The following is a 23,042-nucleotide window of genomic DNA, read 5'->3' as shown; positions in this document are numbered from 1 at the left end:
ATGGTGTCTTGCATTGCCATGCCATCTGCTTAGATTAGACATGCTTTGTGTGAATGCCTCCTGTTTGCTTTCTATATCAGATATGTGAATTATGCAATGCCATGTTTTTCAGCCAGTTATCATATATGTGAATTATGCACCGCCATGGAGCCAGGAATCATATATGTGAATTATCTCATGCCATCTTTTTTTTCATTATGTATTCCATTTGTCGACAATCTGTATATTGAACTACTCTTCATGTGTATCAGCCATTTGAGCCGGTTATGGAAAAATCTGGAGTGAAAACAAGGTCTTCAGAGCAGGCAATGGTACTTGTTGAAGCATATATCTCGATGGTTACAGGGAGCTCCTCAGAGGAGGATTCAGAGACAGATGACCAGTCCTATATCCCACCTGAGGTGTATGCTCTAAGTTGCAATGTTTATATTTCTCATATGATGCATATGGTGTCTTACATTGCTTAGTTTAGACATCATATGCACAATATTGAATTCTATCTGCTTAGTTTAGAGATCATACATGCGAGTGCCAACTGCTTAGTATATGAATCAATTATGTCAATTATATCATGCCATACTATATACTTAGACAACATGTATGTGAATTATTTGATCCCAACCTATTTTAGAAAGACATCATATAGTTTTGTCATTTCATCCTGTTTAGGTACTCATCATATGTTGAATTATGCCATTATATCCTGTTAAGTTATCCATCATATATCTGAAACTGTGTCATGCTATCCTGTTTAGTTAGGCATCATATATGTGAAATTGTGTCATGTTGTCCTGTTTGGTTAGACAACATATATGTGAATTACCACATCTGTCTATCATACAATGTCTGTACGTTCAATTTCTTTTCTTGTTTATCAGCCATTTGAATTGGAGGGGGTGATGCTAGTATCTAAGGGAGCAAAAACCTGTTCTTCGCAAAAGAGAGTGCTACCCGTTGATGCAGATAGAACCATGGTTGTACTGGCCCACAAACTAGCCCCACCACACATAATCGAGACTCTTCCAGATTGCACACTTACACCGTTGGGCAGAGAACCAGCTAAAACCCATCTAACCGCAACCCCAGCGGATAGTAACCCACTTATAGTTGACAAAGCACCATGTCGACCACAGAGTACCCCCACACGAGCAGTTTGTAAAGCTACTGTAGTGCCCAAAGCACGAAGACCACCACAGCTAACCCAAACTCCACATTTAAAGCAGAAAAGCAACTGTTCTCAGGTCAGATTCCATAGCTATGGTCCATACTCCTTTGCTGTTGCATCACTGTATTTACTCATACCAACTACTTTCGAATTTGAAGGATCCAATTGAAACTCCAATGGTGCAATAGGTATGTTTTAAACCTATTTCTTTAACTGGATTGCTGTTCTAACTTCTTGCTCTATGTTGATTTCAGTTTAAGTTGTATAAACAGTTATGTTCTCATGTGATGCACATTATAAGTGCTGCCAATGTTGTGTAGTTTCTCACACTTATATTCTGTCTATGCTGTTGTGTCTTAAAAATATATGAGTTGAACTGTGTCTCTATCTTGATTAGGGAACATAAACTAGAATGATATGGACAATACAGTGACCATAGTACATAGATATATGTTTGTTTCATGCTGTTATCCTGTCCACCTTACTACTGAACCGGTTTACCAAAATGAGTTTCGTATACTACAAGCTAAACATGTGATGTGTCTTCTTGTTTCTCTTGTAGTATGCAAACAGAATATTGGAGAAGAGCACCCCACTATGCAATGGTAGAGAAAGTAATGCAAATAAGGTTCAAGATAGTGAGACAACCCTGTTGGTCTCCAAGAAAGGTGATAAAAACGATCTTGTAGACAGTGAGAAAACCCCACAGTCCTGCGGGTGATGTAGTGTTCGAGTTACTGGCCAGTACCGCTGGCACAAGCTCTTCGAACTCGCTGCCCGAATCACTTCGGCTTCTTCAGTCTCAACTACAAGCTGAAAGGCATCATTCAGCTGTGCTGCGGCAAGAAGCCGAAGGACTGAGGAAGTCCCTGCAGAATTCAGATGCGTACTTTCTTGTGCAACAACAAGCGCTGGAGGATTTAAGCGCCAAACAAGAGAAAGTTAATAAGCTTGCTAAGCGTCTTGCCAGCATTATGGGTACCTAGGATATTGTTTCTTGAACTCTTCTGAAGTGGTTTCAGTTCTGGACTTGTTTTGCTGCGGCGTTTATATGATGCTTTGTTCCCTATATTTGCACTGGTGGCGAAGTTTGATGCCCAGTGGATGTAATATGTGTAATAGCCGTGATAGCCTAGCATAAGTTGCTTGCTTATTTATTTCCTTGTTGTCTTGTTTATTTGTTTGCTTGTAGTCAGTGCAGTTCTTTTCCGCGGTTTGCTAGTGGCTGCAATAGCCTATTTTTTAAAACTAGGCCACAATAACCATGGGCTAATATTTACTGTAGTGACACTGGGCCTCCTACGGGTCGTAGAAACAGTGGGCCTTCTACGGGCCGTAGAAACAGTAGGCCTTCTACGGGCCGTAGAAACAGTAGGCCTTCTATGGGCCGTAGAAACAATGGGCCTTCTACGGGCCATATCATCAATGGGCCTTATATGGGCCGTCTGATCGATTGGCCAAACATGGGCCAATAACAGGCCGTATTATGGTCGTAAACTGGCTAGAGTTGGAATTGTCCGTTCATGGGCCGACCATAACGGGCCATCGTTAATTGGCCGTATTTGATGATGCTATGAAAACGGCCCAATGTATTAACAGACCACAAACGGTCCGACTGTAACCACGTGCTGAATTTGGCCCACAAGCAGAAAATGAAAGTAATGGGCCGTAAGTAAACCAATGCTGGAAATGAGCTCAAGAATAAATGGGCTCTGAGAAGGCCGAAAGATAACATGGGCTGGAAACGGCCCAACTGAATAACGGGCCCTTAATGGGTATAAAGTGATACACTGTTCATTACGGGCCAGTTTCACCACGGGCCGTTAGTGGGTGTAAAGTGATACACTATTCATTGCGGGCCAGTTTCACCACGGGCTGTTAATAGGCCAAGAGTTACATAGGGCCTCATATGGGCCGAAAGACGTCATAGGCCATACATGGTCCAGAAGTGAAAATGTACTAGAATCATATTGGATGGCCTAATTCGGATAGGGCGTAACGGGCCTTGGGTTAGCGGGTTGTAAATGGGCTATATGCGAACAGGCCGTTAACAGGCTTTCCATGGGCCGGCCCGCCACCTTTTGACCAAGTCAAACAGGCCGGCCTTTTCACAGGAATGGGCCTCTGTTGGGCCGTGCCACGTGTCGACGTATCATAGGCGCCTTCTGTCCAGTGAGTGGATGACATCTGTCCTAACGATGAGCCAACACGTGTTTCCTCCAGCCAATGATGATTTTACATGTGGAAAATCCCCATTGGTCGGGGCTGTTAATGGGTTATCGGATCCAAAACCCGACCCGATAGCTTAATGACGTTCCGTTACGGTGGATGACACGTGTCGGTCACCCTTAACGAAAGCACTTCTGTGATGCGTGATTTATCGTCATGGAAGTGGACACTTCCGTGATGATAATTTTGGTAATGTCATGGAACACTTCTACGACAGCACATGTATGACTATCTTGATTCTATCATAAAATCGTCATGGATGTACATGCATGACAAAAAACGCGACCTACTATGACAAACACGTATCATCACGGAAGTGTATTTTTTTGTAGTGCTGGCACCCGCCTGGCCTTGGTCGTCATGGCTCACGTCAGCTGAGCTTCGTCAGGTGCACCTTGCATAGAACTCTCCGCCCCTCGGGAGCCAGCCTGAGGAGGCCGATCCCCTCAGGGGTCATGGAGTCGTCCCCCTCGCGAGGGTCTTGAGCAGTTGATGTTGAAGCTGGGCCATACCAAGCCGTCGATGGAGCCACGTGGTGGGCCACAAGTTGCCAAATCTGTTGATGCATTCGAATAAAAAATCCTCAAACATCGCCAGATTCTTCTCTGGAAGTTCAATAGGATCACCCATGCCCTCAAATTCCAAACATTGGCAAGCTCTATCACCCTCATCATCCATAATAATGTTGTGCATGGTCACACGAGTTGTCAGCACCTTTTCACAATGTCTTTGTATCCCATATTTTTGCTGATCGTTGAACAACAGCAAAATAGGATTGGAGCACTCCAAATGCTCTCTCCACATCCTTTCTACCTTCTTCTCGTATTTGGGAAAAGTGATATATTTCTCACCCCATTGGCTCAGAGATGAAGGACGGTGAAGGATGAATAACATCACAAAGATTATAGCTGAGTTGTAGTCATGACCATTGATGGTATAGTTACGCGAAGGAGCTTGTCCCGTACACAACCTTGCAAACTTGGGGAGCATTGCAATAGGTTGATGTCATTGTGAGACCCGGATATTCGAAAGAAAGAGTGTCAAATCCAGAGGTCTTGTGATGAAGCTGCTTCAAGAATGATGGTGGGCTTATTGTAATGGCCCTGATATTGCCCTTGTAGAACATATGTGCAATCCAGGGATCCAAGCATAGCTAGCAACCCTCTAGCTTTCAACGGTGCCCTTAGACATGTGATGTATTGGGCAGTTGGTTTCTCTCAAGTACTCTGGTACAAACACCTTGACCACTGCGGGAGAAAATTTGAGCATGGCTTTGAGGCATGTGCTTTCAGAAATCCGGAGGTACTCATCCACGAACCTGCAGTCCTACCATAGGCAAGCCTCGTTATGGTAAGTTACCTTCTGGTAACCAAAGAATCCAATGGTTCCGAAAGCATCCTTCTTTTAGGATGAAGTAGTCATCATAAGGCCGTACACTAATCTAGAGGTGATCGAACACAGTTCAGCTCATCTGAATCAACAGTGAAAAAAGGACCCGAATAGTGCATCGGGGACAAACTAGTCGTCCATCAACATCATATGCCCACTGCCCTTTGTCTATTCATCAGTCAATGCCCCCTTGATTGATCCCTAGAAATTGATAAGATACTCCTCCGCACGTTGGGAATATTCAATGACTACACGGATTATCGCGTTTCATCCTCACATTTATCCTCATCTAAGGAGCACGAATCCATGAAGTTGGCGTATAAGTAACCCCATGGTCGAATCCATCATGTTTACTTCCTAGTAAACAATAAAAACATGAATAAATTTGGCTATGATATGTGTTCGAGCAGTTGCCGGTGCATGTTCCTGACCATGGACAACAATGCGCAAGGGAAGGAGGATACCTGGGCAACACCCGAACCACCATATGTGCTACCTCTTGAGTGTACGTTGGTTTTCCCTTGAAGAGGAAAGGGTGATGCAGCAAAGTAGCATAAGTATTTCCCTCAGTTTTGAGAACCAAGGTATCAATCCAGTAGGAGACCATGCACAAGTCACCGAATACCTGCACAAACAATCAACAACTTGCACCCAACGCGATAAAGGGGTTGTCAATCCCTTCATGGTCACTTGCAAAAGTGAGATCTGATAGAGATAGATAAACGATAAAGTAAATATTTTTGGTATTTTTTGTTTATAGATCGGGAACTAGCAAGATGTAAACGAGATTAAATAATATGGAAAAGAGATTCAATATACTGGAAAAGAGACCCGGGGCCATAGGTTTCACTACTGGCTTCTCTCAAGATAGCAAATATTACGGTGGGTGAACAAATTACTGTCGAGCAATTGATAGAAAAGCGCATAGTTATGACCATGTCTAAGGCAATGATCATGAACATAGGCATCACGTCCGTGTCAAGTAGACCGACTCCTGCCTGCATCTACTACTATTACTCCACAATCGACCGCTATCCAACATGCATCTAGAGTATCAAGTTCATAAAGAATGGAGTAACACATTAAGTAAGATGACATGATGTAGAAGAATTAACTCAAGCAATATGATGAAAACCACATCTTTTTATCCTCGATGGCAACAATACAATACGTGCCTTGCTGCCCCTACTATCACTGGGAAAGAACACCGCAAGATTGAACCCAAAGCTAAGCACTTCTTTCATTACAAGAAAGATCAATGTAGTAGGCCAAACTAAACCGATAATTCGAAGAGACTTGCAAAGATATCAAATCATACATATAAGAATTCAGAGAAGAACCAAATAATAGTCATAGATAATCTGATCATAAATCCATAATTCATCGGATCTCGGCAAACATACCGCAAAAGAATATGACATCGAATAGATCTCCAAGAACATCAAGGAGAACATGGTATTGAGAATCAAAGAGAGAGAAGAAGCCATCTAGCTAATAACTATGGCCCCGAAGGTCTGTGGTAAACTACGCATGCTTCATCGGAGAGGTAATGGTGTTGATGAAGCACTCCGTGATCGAATCCCCCTCCGGCAGGACACCGAAAAAGGTAGCTAGATGGGATCTCACGGGTACAGAAGGTTGCGGCGGTGGAAAAGTTGTTTCATGGCTCTCCTAGATGTTTTCAGGGTATAAGAGTATATATAAGCGAAGGAACTAGGTCAGGGTACACGAGGGGCCCACGAGGTAGGGGGCGCGCCCTCCTGCCTCGTGGCCGCCTCGTTGCGTCTCCGAGTTCATCTCCAAGTCTCCTGGTTTGCTTTTGGTCCAAGAAAGATCATAGCAAAGGTTTCGTTCCGTTTGGACACCGTTTGGTATTCCTTTTCTGCGAAACTCTAAAATAGGCAGAAAAAACAGAAACTGGCACTGGGCCCTTGGTTAATAGGTTAGTCCCAAAAATAATACAAAATAGCATATAAATGCCTATTAAAGATCCAAACGAGATAATATAATAGCATGGAACAATCAAAAAATTATAGATACGTTGGAGACGTATCAAGCATCCCCAAGTTTAATTCCTGCTCGTCCTCGAGTAGGTAAATGATAAAAACAGAATTTTTGATATGGAATGCTACCTAACATATTTATCCATGTATTTTTCTTTACTGTGGCATGAATGTTCAGATCCGAAAGATTCAAACCAAAAGTTTAATATTGACATAAAAATAATAATACTTCAAGCATACTAACAAAGTAATTATGTCTTCTCAAAATAACATGGCCAAAGAAAGCTTATCCCTACAAAATCATATAGTTTGGCTATGCTCCATCTTCGTCACACGAAATATTCAAATCATGCACAACCCCGGTATCAGCCAAGCAATTGTTTCATACTTTAGTATTCTCAAACTTTTTCAACTTTCACGCAATACATGAGCGTGAGCCATGGACATAGCACTATAGGTGGAATAGAATGATGATTGTGGATAAGACAAAAAAATAGGAGAAAGTCTCACATCAACTAGGTGTATCAATGGGCTATGGAGATCCCCATCCATTTATATGAATGTGAGTGAGTAGGGATTTCCGTGCAACGGATGCACTAGAGCAATAAGTGTATGAAAGCTCAAAAAGAAACTAAGTGGATGTGCATCCAACTTGCTCATGAAGACCTAGGGCATTTGAGGAAGCCCATCATTGGAATATATAAGCCAAGTTCTATAATGAAAAATTCCCACTAGTATATGAAAGTGACAAAATAAGAGACTCTTTATCATGAAGATCATTGTGCTATTTCGAAGCACAAGTGTGGAAAAAGGAATGTAACATTGCCCCTTCTATCCTTTTCTCTTTTTTTTTGATTGGCTTCTTTGGCCTCTTTTTTTATTGGCTTCTTTGGCCTCCTTTTTTTATTTACTCACATGGGACAATGCTCTAATGATGATGCTTATAACTCAAGAATTACAACTCGATACTTAGAACAAAATATGACTCTATGTGAATGCCTCCGACGGTGTACCGGGATGTGCAATGAATCAAGAGTGACATGTATGAAATAATTATGGAAGGTGGCTTTGCCACAAATACGATGTCAACTACATGATCATGCAAAACAATATGACAATAATGAAGCGTGTCATAATAAATGGAGCGATGGAAAGTTGCATGGCAATATATGTCGGAGTGGCTATGAAAATGCCATAATAGGTAGGTATGATGGCTGTTTTGAGGAAGGTAAATGGTGGGTGTATGGTACCGGCGAAAGTTGCACGGCACAAGAGAGGCTAGCAATGGTGGAAGGGTGAGAGTGCGTATAATCCATAGACTCGACATTAGTCATAAAGAACTCACATACTTATTGCAAAAATCTACAAGTCATCAAAACCAAGCACTACACGCATGCTCCTAGGGGAAGGGTTGGTAGGAGTTAACCATTGTGTGATCCCGACCTCCACACAGAGGATGACAATCAAAGAGATACTTCATGCTTCAAATTTGTTACACAACGGTTACCATACGTGCATGCTACGGGAATCATGAACCTTAACACAAGTATCTCTCAAATTCACAATTACTCTGCTAGCATGACTCTAATATCACCATCTTCATATCTCAAAACAATCATAAGGAATCAAGCTTCTCATAGTATTCAATGCACTTTATATGAAAGTTTTTATTATATCCATCTTGGATGCCCATCATATTAGGACTAGCTTGATAACCCATGCAAATTACCATGCTGTTCTAAAAGACTCTGAAAATAATATAAGTGAAGCATGAGAGTTCAATTTTTTTAATAAAATAAAGCCACCGCAGTGCTCTAAAAAGATATAAGTGAAGCACTAGAGCAATATTGCCTAGCTCAAAAGATATAAGTGAAGCACATAGAGTATTCTAATAAATCACGATTCATGCATGTCTATCCCAAAAGGTATGTACAACAAGAATGATTGTGGTAAAATAAAAAGTAAAGACTCAAATCATACAAGATGCTCCAAGCAAAACACATATCATGTGGTGAATAAAAATATAGCCTCAAGTAAAGTTACAGATAGACGAAGACGAAAGAGGGGATGCCTTCTGGGGCATCCCTAAGCTTAGGATTTTGGTTGTCCTTAAATATTACCTTGGGGTGCCTTGGGCATCCCCAAGCTTAGGCTCTTGCCACTCCTTATCCCATAGTCCATCAAATCCTTACCCAAAACTTGAAAACTTCACAACACAAAACTCGACAAAAAATCTCATGAGCTCCGTTAGTATAAGAAAATAAATCACCACTTTAAGGTACTATTGAAAACTTATGCTTTATTTATATTTGTGTAATATCTAGTGTATTCCAACTTCTCCATGGTTCATACCCCCTGATACTACCCATAGATTCATCAAAATAAGCAAACAACACGCGAAAAACAGAATCTGTCAAAAACAGAACAGTCTGTAGTAATCTGTAACCCTCGAATACTTCTGTAACTCCAAAAATTCTGATATAAATTGGTGGACGTGAGGAATTTGTCTATTAATATTATGAAAAAATAATCAACTCAAAATCATATTAAAAATGAAAAATAATCTTGGGAGCACAAAAGTTTCTGTTTTTCAGCAAGATCAAATCAACTTTCACCCAAGTCTTCCCAAAGGTTCTACTTGGCACAAACACTAATTAAAACTTAAAACCACATCTAACCAGAGGCTAGATGAATTATTTATTACTAAATAGGAGCAAAAAGCAAAGAACAAAAAGAAAATTGGGTTGCCTCCCAACAAGCGCTATCGTTTAACGCCCATAGCTAGGCATAAAAATGCGAATAGATCTAGGTATTGCCATCTTTGGTATGCAATACATAAGTTGGCGCTCATAATAGATTCATAAGGAAATTTAATTTTCTTCCTAGGAAAGTGTTCCATGCCTTTCCTTAACAGAAATTGGAATCTAATGTTTCCTTCTTTCATATCAATAATTGCACCAATCGTTCTAAGGAAAGGTCTACCAAGAATAATAGGACATGTAGGATTGCAATCTATATCAAGAACAATGAAATCTACGGGCACATAATTCCTATTTACAACAATAAGAACATCATTAATCCTTCCCATAGGTTTCTTAATAGTGGAATCTGCAAGATGCAAATTAAAAGAACAATTATCAAATTCACGGAAACCTAACACATCACACAAAGTTTTTGAAATCGTGGAAACACTAGCACCCAAATCACACAAAGCATAGAATTCATAATATTTAATCTTAATCTTAATAGTAGGTTCCCACTCATCATAAAGTTTTCTAGCGATAGGAACTTCTAATTCAAGCTTTTCTTCAAAAGATTGCATCATAGCATCAACGATATGTTTAGTAAAAGCTTTGTTTTGATTATAAGCATGAGGAGAATTTAGCACAGATTGCAACAAGGAAATACAATCTATTAAAGAACAATTATCATAATTAAATTCCTTGAAATCCAAAAGAGTGGGTTCATTGCTACTTAAAGTCTTGACCTCTTCAATCCCACTTTTATCAATTTTTGCATCTAGATCTAAAAACTATGAATCATTGGGACGCCTTTTAACTAAAGATGACTCATCTCCAGTCCCATCTTTATCAAGATTCATACTGGAAAACAAAGATTTAATAGGAGTCACATCAATCACTTTTAGATCTTCATCATTATTATCATGAAAACTAGAAGAACGCGCTTTTACAAACCAATCTTTTTTTGCACGCATCTTAGCGGTTCTTTCTTCGCACTCATTAATGGAAATTCTCATGGATTTGAGAGACTCATTGATATCATGAATAGGTGGGATAGATCTAAGTTTCAATGAATCAACATCAAGAGAAATTTTATACACGTTCCTAGACAAATCATCGATCTTGAGAAATTTTTCTTCAATGAAAACATTGAAATTCTTTTGCAAACTCATAAATTATTTAACACTATTTTCAAAATCAGAGGGCATCTTATTAAAATTTCCATAAGAGTTGTTGTAGGAATTACCATAATTTTTAGAGCAATTACTAGGAAACGACCTAGGATTAAAATTGCCTCTATACGCGTTGTTACCAAAATTGTTCCTACCAACAAAATTCACATCCATAGATTCATTATTATTCTCAATCAAAGTGGACAAAGGCATATCATTAGGATCAGAAGAAACACTTTTATTAGCAAATAATTTCATAAGTTCATCCATCTTTCCACTCAAAACATTAATCTCTTCAATCACATGAACCTTTTTACTAGTGGATCTTTTGGCGTGCCATTGAGAATAATTAACCATAATATTATCTAGGAGCTTAGTAGTCTCTCCTAAAGTGATTTCCATAAAACTGCCTCCCGCGGCCGAATCTAAAAGATTTCTTGAAGCAAAGCTCAATCCGACATATTTTTTTTGTATAATTGTCCACAAATTCAAACCATGTGTAGGGCAATTACGTATCATCAATTTCATCCTCTCCCAAGATTGTGCAACATGCTCATGATCAAGTTGCTTAAAATTCATAATATCGTTCCTAAGGTAGATGATCTTAGCGGGAGGAAAATACTTAGAGATGAAAGCATCTTTACACTTATTCCACGAATCAATACTATTTTTGGGCAAAGACGAAACCAATTTTTAGCACGATCTCTAAGCGAAAATGGAAATAGCTTCAATTTAACAATATCATTATCCACATGTTTCTTCTTTTGCATATCACACAAATCAACAAAATTGTTTAGATGGGATGCGACATCTTCACTAGGAAGGCCATAAAATTGATCTTTCATAACAAGATTCAACAAAGAGGCATTAATTTCACAAGATTCAGCATTAGTAGTGGGAGCAATCGGAGTGCTAATAAATCATTGTTGTTGGTATTGGAAAAGTCACACAATTTAGTATTATCTTGAGCCATCGTGACAAAGCAATCAATCCAACACACAAGCATACAAGAAGCAAGCGAAAAGAGACGAACGGAAGAGGGGCAAAGAAAAGGCAAAGGTTTTCGAAAATCATTTTAGAAGTGGGGGGGAGGAAAATGAGAGGTGAATGACAAATAATGTAATGCAAGGGAGAAGAGTTTATGATGGGTACTTGGTATGGCTTGACTTGACGTAGATCTCCCCGGCAACGGCGCCAGAAATCCTTCTTGTTACCTCTTGAGCTTGCGTTGGTTTTACCTTGAAGAGGAAAGGGTGATGCAGCAAAGTAGTGTAAGCATTTCCCTCAGTTTTGCGAACCAAGGTATCAATCCAGTAGGAGACAATGCACAAGTCACCGAATACCCGCACAAACAATCAACAACTTGCACCCAACGCTTTAAAGGGGTTGTCAATCCCTTCATGGTCACTTGCAAAAGTGAGATCTGATAGAGATAGATAAACGGTAAAGTGAATATTTTTGGTTTATAGATTGGAAACTAGAAAGATGTAAACGAGATTAAACGATATGGAAAAGAGATTCAATATAATGGAAAAGAGAACTGGGGGGCATAGGTTTCACTAGTGGCTTCTCTCAAGATAGCAAATATTATGGTGGGTGAACAAATTACTGTCGAGCAATTGATACAAAAGCGCATAGTTATGACGATATCTAAGGCAATGATCATGAACATAGGCATCATGTACGTGTCAAATAGACCGACTCCTGCCTACATCTACTACTATTACTCCACACATCGGCCGCTATCCAGCATGCATCTAGAGTATTAAGTTCATAAAGAACGGAGTAACACATTAAGTAAGATGACATGATGTAGAGGAATTAACTCAAGCAATATGGTGAAAACCCCATATTTTTATCCTCGATGGCAACAATACAATACCTACCTTTCTGCCCCTACTGTCACTGGGAAAGGACACTGCAAGATTGAACCCAAAGCTAAGCACTTCTCCCATTGCAAGAAAGATCAATCTAGTAGGCCAAACTAAACCGATAATTCGATGAGACTTGCAAAGATATCAAATCATGCATATAAGAATTCAGAGAAGAACCAAATAATATTCATAGATAATCTGATCATAAATCCACAATTCATCAGATCTCGGCAAACACACTGCAAAAGAATATTACATCAAATAAATCTCCAAGAACATCGAGGAGAACATGGTATTGAGAATCAAAGAGAGAGAAGAAGCCATCTAGCTAATAACTATGGACCCGAAGGTCTGTGGTAAACTACTCACGCTTCATCGGAGAGGTAATGGTGTTGATGTAGAAGCCCTCCATGATCGAATCCCCCTCCGGCAGGATGCCGAAAAAGGTCCCTAGATGGGATCTCACGGGTACAAAAGGTTGCAGCGGTGGAAAAGTGGTTTCGTGGCTCTCTTGGATGTTATCAGGGTATAAGAGAATATATAGGCGAAGGAGCTAGGCTAGGGGAGCTATGAGGGGCCCACGAGGTAGGGGGCGCGTCCTACCCCCCTGGGCGCGCCCTCCTGCCTCGTGGCCGCCTCGTTGTGTCTCCAACTTCATCTCCAAGTCTCCTGGTTTGCTTTCGGTCCAAGAAAGATCATCGCGAAGGTTTCATTCTGTTTGGACTCCGTTTGGTATTCCTTTTCTGTGAAACTCTAAAATAGGAAAAAAATAGAAACTGGCACTGGGCCCTCGGTTAATAGGTTAGTCCCAAAAATAATATAAAATAGCATATAAATGCCTATTAAACATCCAAAATAGATAATATAATAGCATGGAACAATGAAAAATTATAGATACGTTGGAGACGTGTCAATATGCAAGTCGGGGTCAGTGCCTGAGTGGAGTGATGAGGGTCCAGCAAGGCATCACTGTGAAATGGTGGTACAAGAGTGGCATCGGTCTTGGACTACACAGATACATAAGAAGGTCAGAGGGATGGAGTGACAAAAGCAGGGCTTCGGGCGGGGTTTTTTGTTTGGCCCGGGTTGTCGGACACCTACGGGGTAAAGGTACGGATGCCCACTACCCCCCCTCCATTTTACTTTTGGTGTACAAAATTGGGGTGTGTGGACCGGTCCGAGGATGTTTGATGCACGACGTTGGTGGGTACAAAGTGTCAGGACCACACGATCCAGACATTTAGTGAAGTTTTTCACGGACGACGTTGGAACAATGCCCTACAATGCATCGGTTCATGATTCTTGTTAATCATGTTAATCAATAATGAAAAATAGAACCTGAAATGGATCGCATAATGGCGCATCAGAGAAATAGAAGGTGTGTTTGTGAAATAGATTGGACTGCATGAAAAGAAATTGCTAAAGCTGAAGGTCTAGTTGCAAAGGAAAAACATGAATCTTAGAGAAATGACGTCCCTACAATTTGGGACATCCAAACTTAGTTCATCTCCCCTCAAAATGCCTTCCTACGTCCGAGCATAGTTGTCCGTGCGTAGTTTGCTAGCCAACGCGATACCTCATCAGTCAATGGGCCAGTTCAAATGACCGAAATCCCGTTAACTGGACGCAAACCAGGGTGGCTTGGCGGGCGTCCGGATCGCTACCACATACGTGTCCGCCACCCTGGACCCACCTAAAAACCTCTCATGTGCCCTCTCCCGCGTGAAGCGGTTATTGCACATTCATGTCGGTTTAGAGCGCAAGCACCACATTCATGCCGACCAAAGTGGTCGTGACCTCTCGCTAAAGCTGGCATTGAAGTGGTGCACCGGCCGAGAGCACCCCCCGCACCATGTCCAAGTCTCTGTGCATGTTAATGCCGGAATGGACGGTATTGGATGACTATCTAATGCATTCAAACCGATTGTTGTCCGCCCGCCAGCATTAAAATAGGCGCAGTGGACGGAAACCCACTCCGTCACCCGCATTGCTACAGTCTGCCACTTGGGCTGGATGACACCCACTATTTAAACGCAGCCTCACCTAGCACCATCTACATGAAAAACTGGTATGTCCCAAACGCATCTACTTTTCCAAACACGTTTGCTCTTGTTTTGGACTCTAATTTGCATGATTTGAGTGGAACTAACCCAGACTGACGTTGTTTTCAGCAGAATTGCCATGGTGTTGTTTTTGTGCAGAAATAAAAGCTTAGATTTTGAGCTGAAAATTTACAGAGAATATTTTTTGAATATATAAAAAATACTGGTGAAGTGAATTACCAAAGGGGAGCCACCCAGGAGTCATAAGCCCAGGGGGCGCGGCTACCCCCCAAGGCGTGCCCCCAGGCTTGTGGGGCCCTCAGGCCTCCGGTAACCCTAATTTCAACTCCATATATACCTATTCATGGAGAGAAAAATCGCAGAGAAAGAATCATCGCGTTTTATGATACAGAGCCATCACCACCTCCTGTTCTTCATCGGGAGGGCTGATCTGGAGTCCACTTGCGGCTCCCGAGAGGGGGATTCGACGTTGTTGTCATCATCAACCATCCTCCATCAACAACTCCATGATGCTCACCACTGGGAGTGAGTAATTCCTTCGTAGGCTTGCTGGATGGTGATGGGTTAGATGAATTTGTCATGTAATTGAGTCAATTTTGTTAGGGCTTGATCTCTAGTATCCACTATGTTTTGAGATTGATATTCCTATGACTCTGCTATGCTTAATGCTTGTCATTAGGGCCCGAGTGCCATGATTTCATATCTAAACCCTTTGTGTTTTCATGGATATATTTGAGTTATTGATCCGATCTTGCAAGTTGTATGCACCTATTATATGTTATGATTCACATACCCCAAGGTGACAATAATTGAGATTCTTTCCGGTGATTACTAATACGTCTCCAACGTATCTATAATGTTTATGGGCTTTAATTTACACTTCTATATCATTTCTGGGACTAACCTACTAACCGGAGGCCCAGCCTGAATTGCTGTTTTTTTTGCCTATTTCAGTGTTTCGAGGAAAAGGAATATCAAACGGAGTCCAAACGGGATGAAACCTTCGGGACCGATCTTTTTGGAACAAATGCAAACCAGGAGACTTGGAGTGGAAGTCAAGCAACAAACAAGGCGACCACGAGGGTGCCCGGCGTGCCCCCTGGGGGTGGGTGCACCCTCCACCCTCGTGGCCCCCTCGAGCGTCAACCGACCTACTTCTTCCTCCTATATATATTCCTGTACCCTGAAAACATCGAAGAGCACCACGAAAACCTAATTCCATCGCCGCAACCTTCTGTATCCGTGAGATACCATCTTGGAGCCTTCACCGGCGCTCCGTCGGAGGGGGAATCGACCATGGAGGGCCTCTACATCATCTCCAAGGCCTCTCCGATGAGTTGTGAGTAGTTTACCACAGACCTTCGAGTCCATAGTTATTAGCTAGATGGCTTCTTCTCTCTCTTTGAATCTCAATACAAAGTTCTCCTCGATCTTCTTGGAGATCTATTCGACGTAACTCTTTTTGCGGTGTGTTTGTCGAGATCCGATGAATTGTGGGTTTATGATCAAGTTTATCTGTGAGAAATAATTGAATCTTCTCTGAATTCTTTTATGTGTGATTGGTTATCTTTGCAAGTCTCTTCGAATTATTAGTTTGGTTTGGCCTACTAGATTGATCTTTCTTGCAATGGGAGAAGTGCTTAGCTTTGGGTTCAGTCTTGCGGCATCCTTTCCCAGTGACAGCAGGGGCAGCAAGGCATGTATTGTATTGTTGCCATCGAGGATAAAAAGATGTGGTTTATATCATATTGCTTGAGTTTATCCCTCTACATCATGTCATCCTTCTTAATGCGTTACTTTGTTCTTATGAACTTAATACTCTAGATGCAGGCAGGAGTCGGTCGATGTGTGGAGTAATAGTAGTAGATGCAGGCAGGAGTCGGTCTACTTGTCACGGACATGATGCCTATATACATGATCATGCCTATATAATCTCATAACTATGCGCTTTTCTATCAATTGCTCGACAGTAATTTGTTCACCCACCGTAATACTTATGCTATCTTGAGAGAATCCACTAGTGAAACCTATGGCCCCCGGGTCTATCTTTTATCATATAAGTTTTCCTTCTACTTTTATTTGCATCTTTATTTTCCAATCTATATCATAAAAATACCAAAAATATTTATCTTATCTTATTATCTCTATCAAATCTCACTTTCGCAAGTTACCGTGAAGGGATTAACAACCCCTTTATCACGTTGGTTGCGAGGTTCTTGTTTGTTTGTGTAGGTGCGTGGGACTTTTGAGGAGCCTCCTACTGGATTGATATCGTGGTTCTCAAAAACTTAGGGAAATACTTACGCTACTTTGCTGCATCACCCTTTCCTCTTCAAGGGAAAACCAACGCAGTGCTCAAGAGGTAGCAAGAAGGATTTTTAGCGTCGTTGCCGGGGAGGTCTTCGCTCAAGTCAAGACATACCAAGTACCCATCACAAACTCATCTCCCTCGCATTACATTATTTGCCATTTGCCTCTCGTTTTCCTCTCCCCCACTTCACCCTTGCCGTTTTATTTGTCCTCTCTTTCCCAATCTTGTTTCTTTCACTTGCCTTTTATCTTCTTGTGTGTTGGATTGCTTGTCACGATGGCGCAAGATAATACCAAATTGTGTGAATTTTCCAATACCAATAATAATGATTTCCTTAGCACTCCGATTGGTCCTCTTAATGATGTTGAATCTTGTGAAATCAATGCTGCTTTGTTGAATCTTGTTACGAAAGATCAATTCTCCGGCCTTCCTAGTGAAGATGCCGCTACTCATCTAAACAACTTTGTGTATTTGTGTGATATGCAAAAGAAGAAAGATATGGATAATGATATTGTTAAATTGAATTTGTTTCCATTTTCACTAAGAGATCGTGCTAAAACTTGGTTTTCGTCTTTGCCTACAAATAGTATTGATTCGTGGAATACGTGCAAAGATGCTTTTATCTCTAAATATTTTCCTCCCGCTAAGATCATCTCTCTTAGGAACGATATTATGAATTTTAAACAATGTGATCACGAGCATGTTGCCCAATCTTGGGAAAGAATGAAATTAATGATTCGCAATTGCCCTACTCATGGTTTGAATTTATGGATGATCATACAAAATGCTTATGCCGAATTGAATTTTGCTTCTAGAAATCTTTTAGATTCGGCCGTGGGAGGAACTTTTATGGAAATCACGTTAGGAGAAGCTACCAAACTCCTTGATAACATTATGGCTAATTATTCTCAATGGCACACCGAAAGATCTACTAGTAAAAAAGTGCATGCTATAGAAGAAATTAATGTTTTGAGTGGAAAGATGGATGAACTTATGAAATTGTTTGCTACTAAGAGTGCTCCTATTGATCCTAATGACATGCCTTTGTCTACTTTGATTGAGAATAATAATGAATCTATGGATGTGAATTTTGTTGGTAGGAATAATTTTGGTAACAACGCATATAGAGGAAACTTTAATCCTACGTCGTTCCCTAGTAATCCCTCTAATAATTATGGAAATTCCTACCACAATTCTCATGGAAATTTTAATAATAGGCCCTCTGATTTTGAGAATAGTGTTAAAGAATTTATGATCTCTCAAAAGAATTTTAATGCTTTGCTTGAAGAAAAATTTCTTAAAGTTGATGAATTGGCTAGGAACATTGATAGACTTTCGCTTGATGTTGATTCTTTGAAACTTAGATCTATTCCACCTAAGCATGATATCAATGAGTCTCTCAAAGCCATGAGAATTTCCATTGATGAGTTCAAAGAAAGAACCGCTAGGTTGTATGCTAAGAAAGATTGCTTTGTAAAAGCGTCTTCTTCTAGTTTCCATGAAAATAATGATGAAGATCTAAAAGTTATTGATGTATCCACTATTAAATCTTTGTTTTGCAATATGAATTTTGATAATGATGGGACTGGAGATGAGTCAACTTTAGTTAAAAGGCGTCCCAATAATTCGGAGTTTTTAGATGTTGATGCTAAATTTGGTAAAAGTAGGATTGGAGAGGTCAAAACTTTAAATAGCATTGAACCCACTATTATGGATTTCAAGGAATTTAATTATGATAATTGTTCTTTAATAGATTGTATTTCCTTGTTGCAATCCGTGTTGAATTCTCCTCATGGTTATAGTCAAAATAAAGCTTTTACCAAACATATTGTTGATGCCTTGATGCAATCTTATGAAGAAAAACTTAATTTGGAAGTTTCTATACCTAGAAAACTTTATGATGAGTGGGAACCTACTATAAAGATTAAAATTAAAGATCATGAGTGCTATGCTTTGGTGATTTGGGTGCTAGTGTTTCCACGATTCAGAAAACTTTATGTGATGTGCTAAGTTTCCATGATTTTGATGATTGCTCTTTAAACTTGCACCTTGCGGATTCCACCATTAAGAAACCTATGGGAAGGATAAATGATGTTCTTATTGTTGCAAATAGGAATTATGTGCTCGTAGGTTTTATCGTTCTTAATATAGATTGCAATCTTTCATGTCCTATTATTCTTGGTAGACCTTTCCTTAGAACGATTGGTGCAATTATTGATATGAAGGAAGGGAATATTAGATTCCAATTTCCATTAAGGAAAGGCATGGAATACTTCCCTAGAAAGAAATTTAAATTACCTTAGGAATCCATTATGCGTGCCACTTACGAATTGAGTGCCAAAGATGGCACTACTTAGATCTATCTCGCTTTTATGCCTAGCTAGGGACGTTAAACGATAGCGCTTGTTGAGAGGCAACCTAATTTTTTTTTGTTTTTTTTTGCTTTTTTTGCTTCTGTTTAGTAATAAATATTTCATCTAGATTCTGTTTAGATGTGTTTTTATGTTTTAATTAGTGTTTGTGCCAAGTAGAACCTATAGGATAACCTACGGTGACAGTTAATTTGATTCTGCTGAAAACAGAAACTTTGCACGCACGAAAATAATTTTAGTAAATCACAGAAACGTGCTTTTGCGTTGATTCTTCTTGATGTAGATCAAGAGTCAAATTTACCAGGACTTCCTATTTTGGTAAGATTTTTAGAGTTCCATAAGTATTCGAAAATTACAGATTTCTACAGACTGTTCTGTTTCTGACAGATTCTGTTTTTCGTGTGTTGTTTGCTTATTTTGATGCATCTATGACTAGTATCGGGGGGTATGAACCATAGAGAAGTTGGAATACAGTAGGTTTAACAACAATATAAATAAATAATGAGTTTGTTACAGTACCTTATGTGGTGGTTTTTCTTTCTTGCACTAACGGAGCTCATGAGATTTCCTGTCGAGTTTTGTGTTGTGAAGTTTTCAAGTTTTAGGTAAAGATTTGATGGACTATGGAATAAGGAGTGGCAGGAGCCTAAGCTTGGGGATGCCAATGGCACCCCAAGGTATTCAAGGATAACCAAAATCCTAAGCTTGGGGATGCCCCGGAAGGCATCCCCTCTTTCGTCTTCGTCTATCAGTAACTTTACTTGGAGCTATATATATTTTTATTCACTGTGTTTTGCTTGGAGCGTCTTGTATGATATGAGTCTTTGATTTTTAGATCACCACAATCATCCTTTCTGTACACACCTTTTGGGAGAGACCCATTTGATTTGGAATTTATTAGAATACTCTATGTGCTTCACTTATATCTTTTGAGCTAGATAATTTTTGCTCTAGTGCTTCACTTATATCTTTTAGAGCACGGTGGTAGCTTAATTTTGAAGAAATTGTTGATCTCTCATGCTTCACTTATATTATTTTGAGAGTCTTTTAGAACAACATGGTATTTGCTATGGTTATAAAATTGGTCCTAGAATGATGGGCATCCAAGTTGGGTATAATAAAAACTATCATATAAAGTGAATTGGATGCTATGATCAATTTGATGCTTGATAATTGTTTTGAGATATGAGGATGGTGATATTAGAGTCATGCTACTGGGGTAATCATGAATTTAAAGAATACTTGTGTTGAAGTTTGTGATTCCCGTAGCATGCACGTATCGTGAACCGCTTTGTGATGAAGTTGGAGCATAATTTATTTATTGACTGTCTTCCTTATGAGTGGAGGTTGGGGACGAGTGATGGTCTTTTCTTACCAATCTATCCCCCTAGGAGCATGCGCATAGTACTTTGTTTTCAATGGCTTGTAGATTTTTGCAATAAGTATATGAGTTCTTTATGACTAATGCTGAGTCCATGGATTATACGCACTCTCACCCTTCCACCATTGCTAGCCTCTCTTGTGCCGAGCAACTTTCGCCGGTACCATACACCCACCATATACCTTCCTCAAAACAGCCACCATACCTACATATTATGGCATTTCCATAGCCATTCCAAGATATATTGCCATGCAACTTTCCACCGTTCCGTTTATTATGACACGCATCATCATTGTCATATTGCTCTTTGCATGATCATCTAGTTGACATCGTATTTGTGGCAAAGTCACCTTCATAATTCTTCCATACATGTCACTCTTGATTCATTGCATATCCCTATAGCGACCAGACCTGAAACAGTCTGATCTCTGTGCATCAGTGTCATCCCTAGATCAGTAATGCTGACACGCACAGTACTTGAAGGATTTATAACAGAGTAGCAATCACACACTTATTACATTGAATGTCTCCAAAGAGAACTTATTACAATAAATATGGCTTAATGCCATCTAATAACGATAACAACGGAAGGCTTGGAAGATAAGTGAGTCTATCAACTCCAATGGCATCACTGAGTATAGAACCACGATCCTAAGGCATCTTACTCAACGTTTGAAAAGTCTGCAACATGAACGTTGCAGCCTGAAAACGGGTCAGCACATGGAATATGCTGGCAAAGTAACACATAGAGAGTAATGAAAGAATAAAGCTATACTACATGCATATATGGCTGGTGGAAAGCTCTATGGTTATAGTTTTGCATAAGGCCAATTTCCCTACAACAAAGGAATAAATTTATTTAACTATCATGGTGGTTGTTAAACATTGAGAATGGTTGACAGCATTCTCAATCCCAATTAAGTAACATCATCATTAAACAAACCCAACAATATTAATTGGAGTAACGTGATGAGATTCACATGATAATACAAGTACTAGATACTCAAAACGTCCATAACCGGGGACACGGCTAATCATGATTAGTTTATACACTCTGTAGAGGTTGCGCACTTTCCCCCACATGACTCGATCTCTTCCGTTGGGATTCTCGCACTACATGGTGTTTGAGAAACGGATGACCGAGACATAGTCTTTCAGAAGCGCTAGCACCTTACGATGGGTAGACCGTACCAACCTACATCCCCTACATCTGCTAGTCTACCACTATAAGAGTTCGCATGACTTAGTCAACTATGCTAGAGCCCATAATAGCATGTGGCTGCACACGGAAGTTTCTAGCATGAATAATCTTATGATCCCTTTGAGCCTGGGTGGCGGTCCAGAAACAAACAGGCAATCCTGGAATACCCAGGTACCTCAATCCACCCAGATGTGTATTAAAGTTGCCACCTTAAATAAACCATTAATAAACAATCTCACATCTATCATGGATACACTCACCCAATCCACGTCTACTAGCATAGCGTGGCATAATAAGCAAACGTAGAAGTAACTCCCAAAGGTTTGATAATAAAACAGGTAATAGGTACTACCTCATCTACTTCCCAAAACCCACATATTAATCAGAGCCTAATCATGCAATTGTTGGAGGATTGCTCTAATGCAATAAAAACTGGGTAATAAAGAAGTATGATCAAAGTGTTACTTGCCTTGCTGATGATCCGTGAAACCTAGGGATTCAAAGTAGCAAGCGGCGCAATCCGGGTACTCTATCGCAAGCAAACAAACAAACAAGCACACAATAATTACTCATCTAATGCACGGTTAAAACTCAAATAAGAGGTCTAACCAGAAAATTCAACTTAAGAACTCCGGTTTGCAAAACGAATCAAATCGAACGAAGAAACAAAACTCAGACGGCGAAAGAAACAAGCTTCATTTACTAATCTGGACCTAAGTCAAATTTTACAGAAGCAAAACCTTGTTTGAGTAGATTATTCGAAAAGAGGGTTTCGAAACGAAACTGTAGGCGCTTGAATCGCCTGATTCCGATAAACGAGCGAAAAGTTAAAATAAAACAAAAATCGGATCAGAAATCGCGAAAAATCGCGGAATAAATCTGAGAAAAAGAAAAACGACGAACAGATTAACGAACGAACGTTCGTTATCTGGATCTAAACGAAGAAGCGTTTGTTAAAATGAACGAACGAGCGAACGCTCGCTAAATAAACCAAAAAAACGATCTATATAAAAAAACTATGGTTTTCTTAAAAAAACAAAGTGGTTTTTCTCAAAAAAAAAATGGCGTCGGCGGCGACTCGGGCGGTACCTCCGGCGAGGTCCTCCGGCGGGGCGGGGCAGCGCCGGCGGGGCGGGGCAGC

Source organism: Triticum dicoccoides, chromosome 4B, assembly GCF_002162155.2.
Source record: "Triticum dicoccoides isolate Atlit2015 ecotype Zavitan chromosome 4B, WEW_v2.0, whole genome shotgun sequence".
NCBI classification, from domain to species: Eukaryota; Viridiplantae; Streptophyta; class Magnoliopsida; order Poales; family Poaceae; genus Triticum; species Triticum dicoccoides.
The sequence above is the reverse complement of the archived record's forward strand: the minus strand, read 5'-3'. Positions refer to the sequence as shown.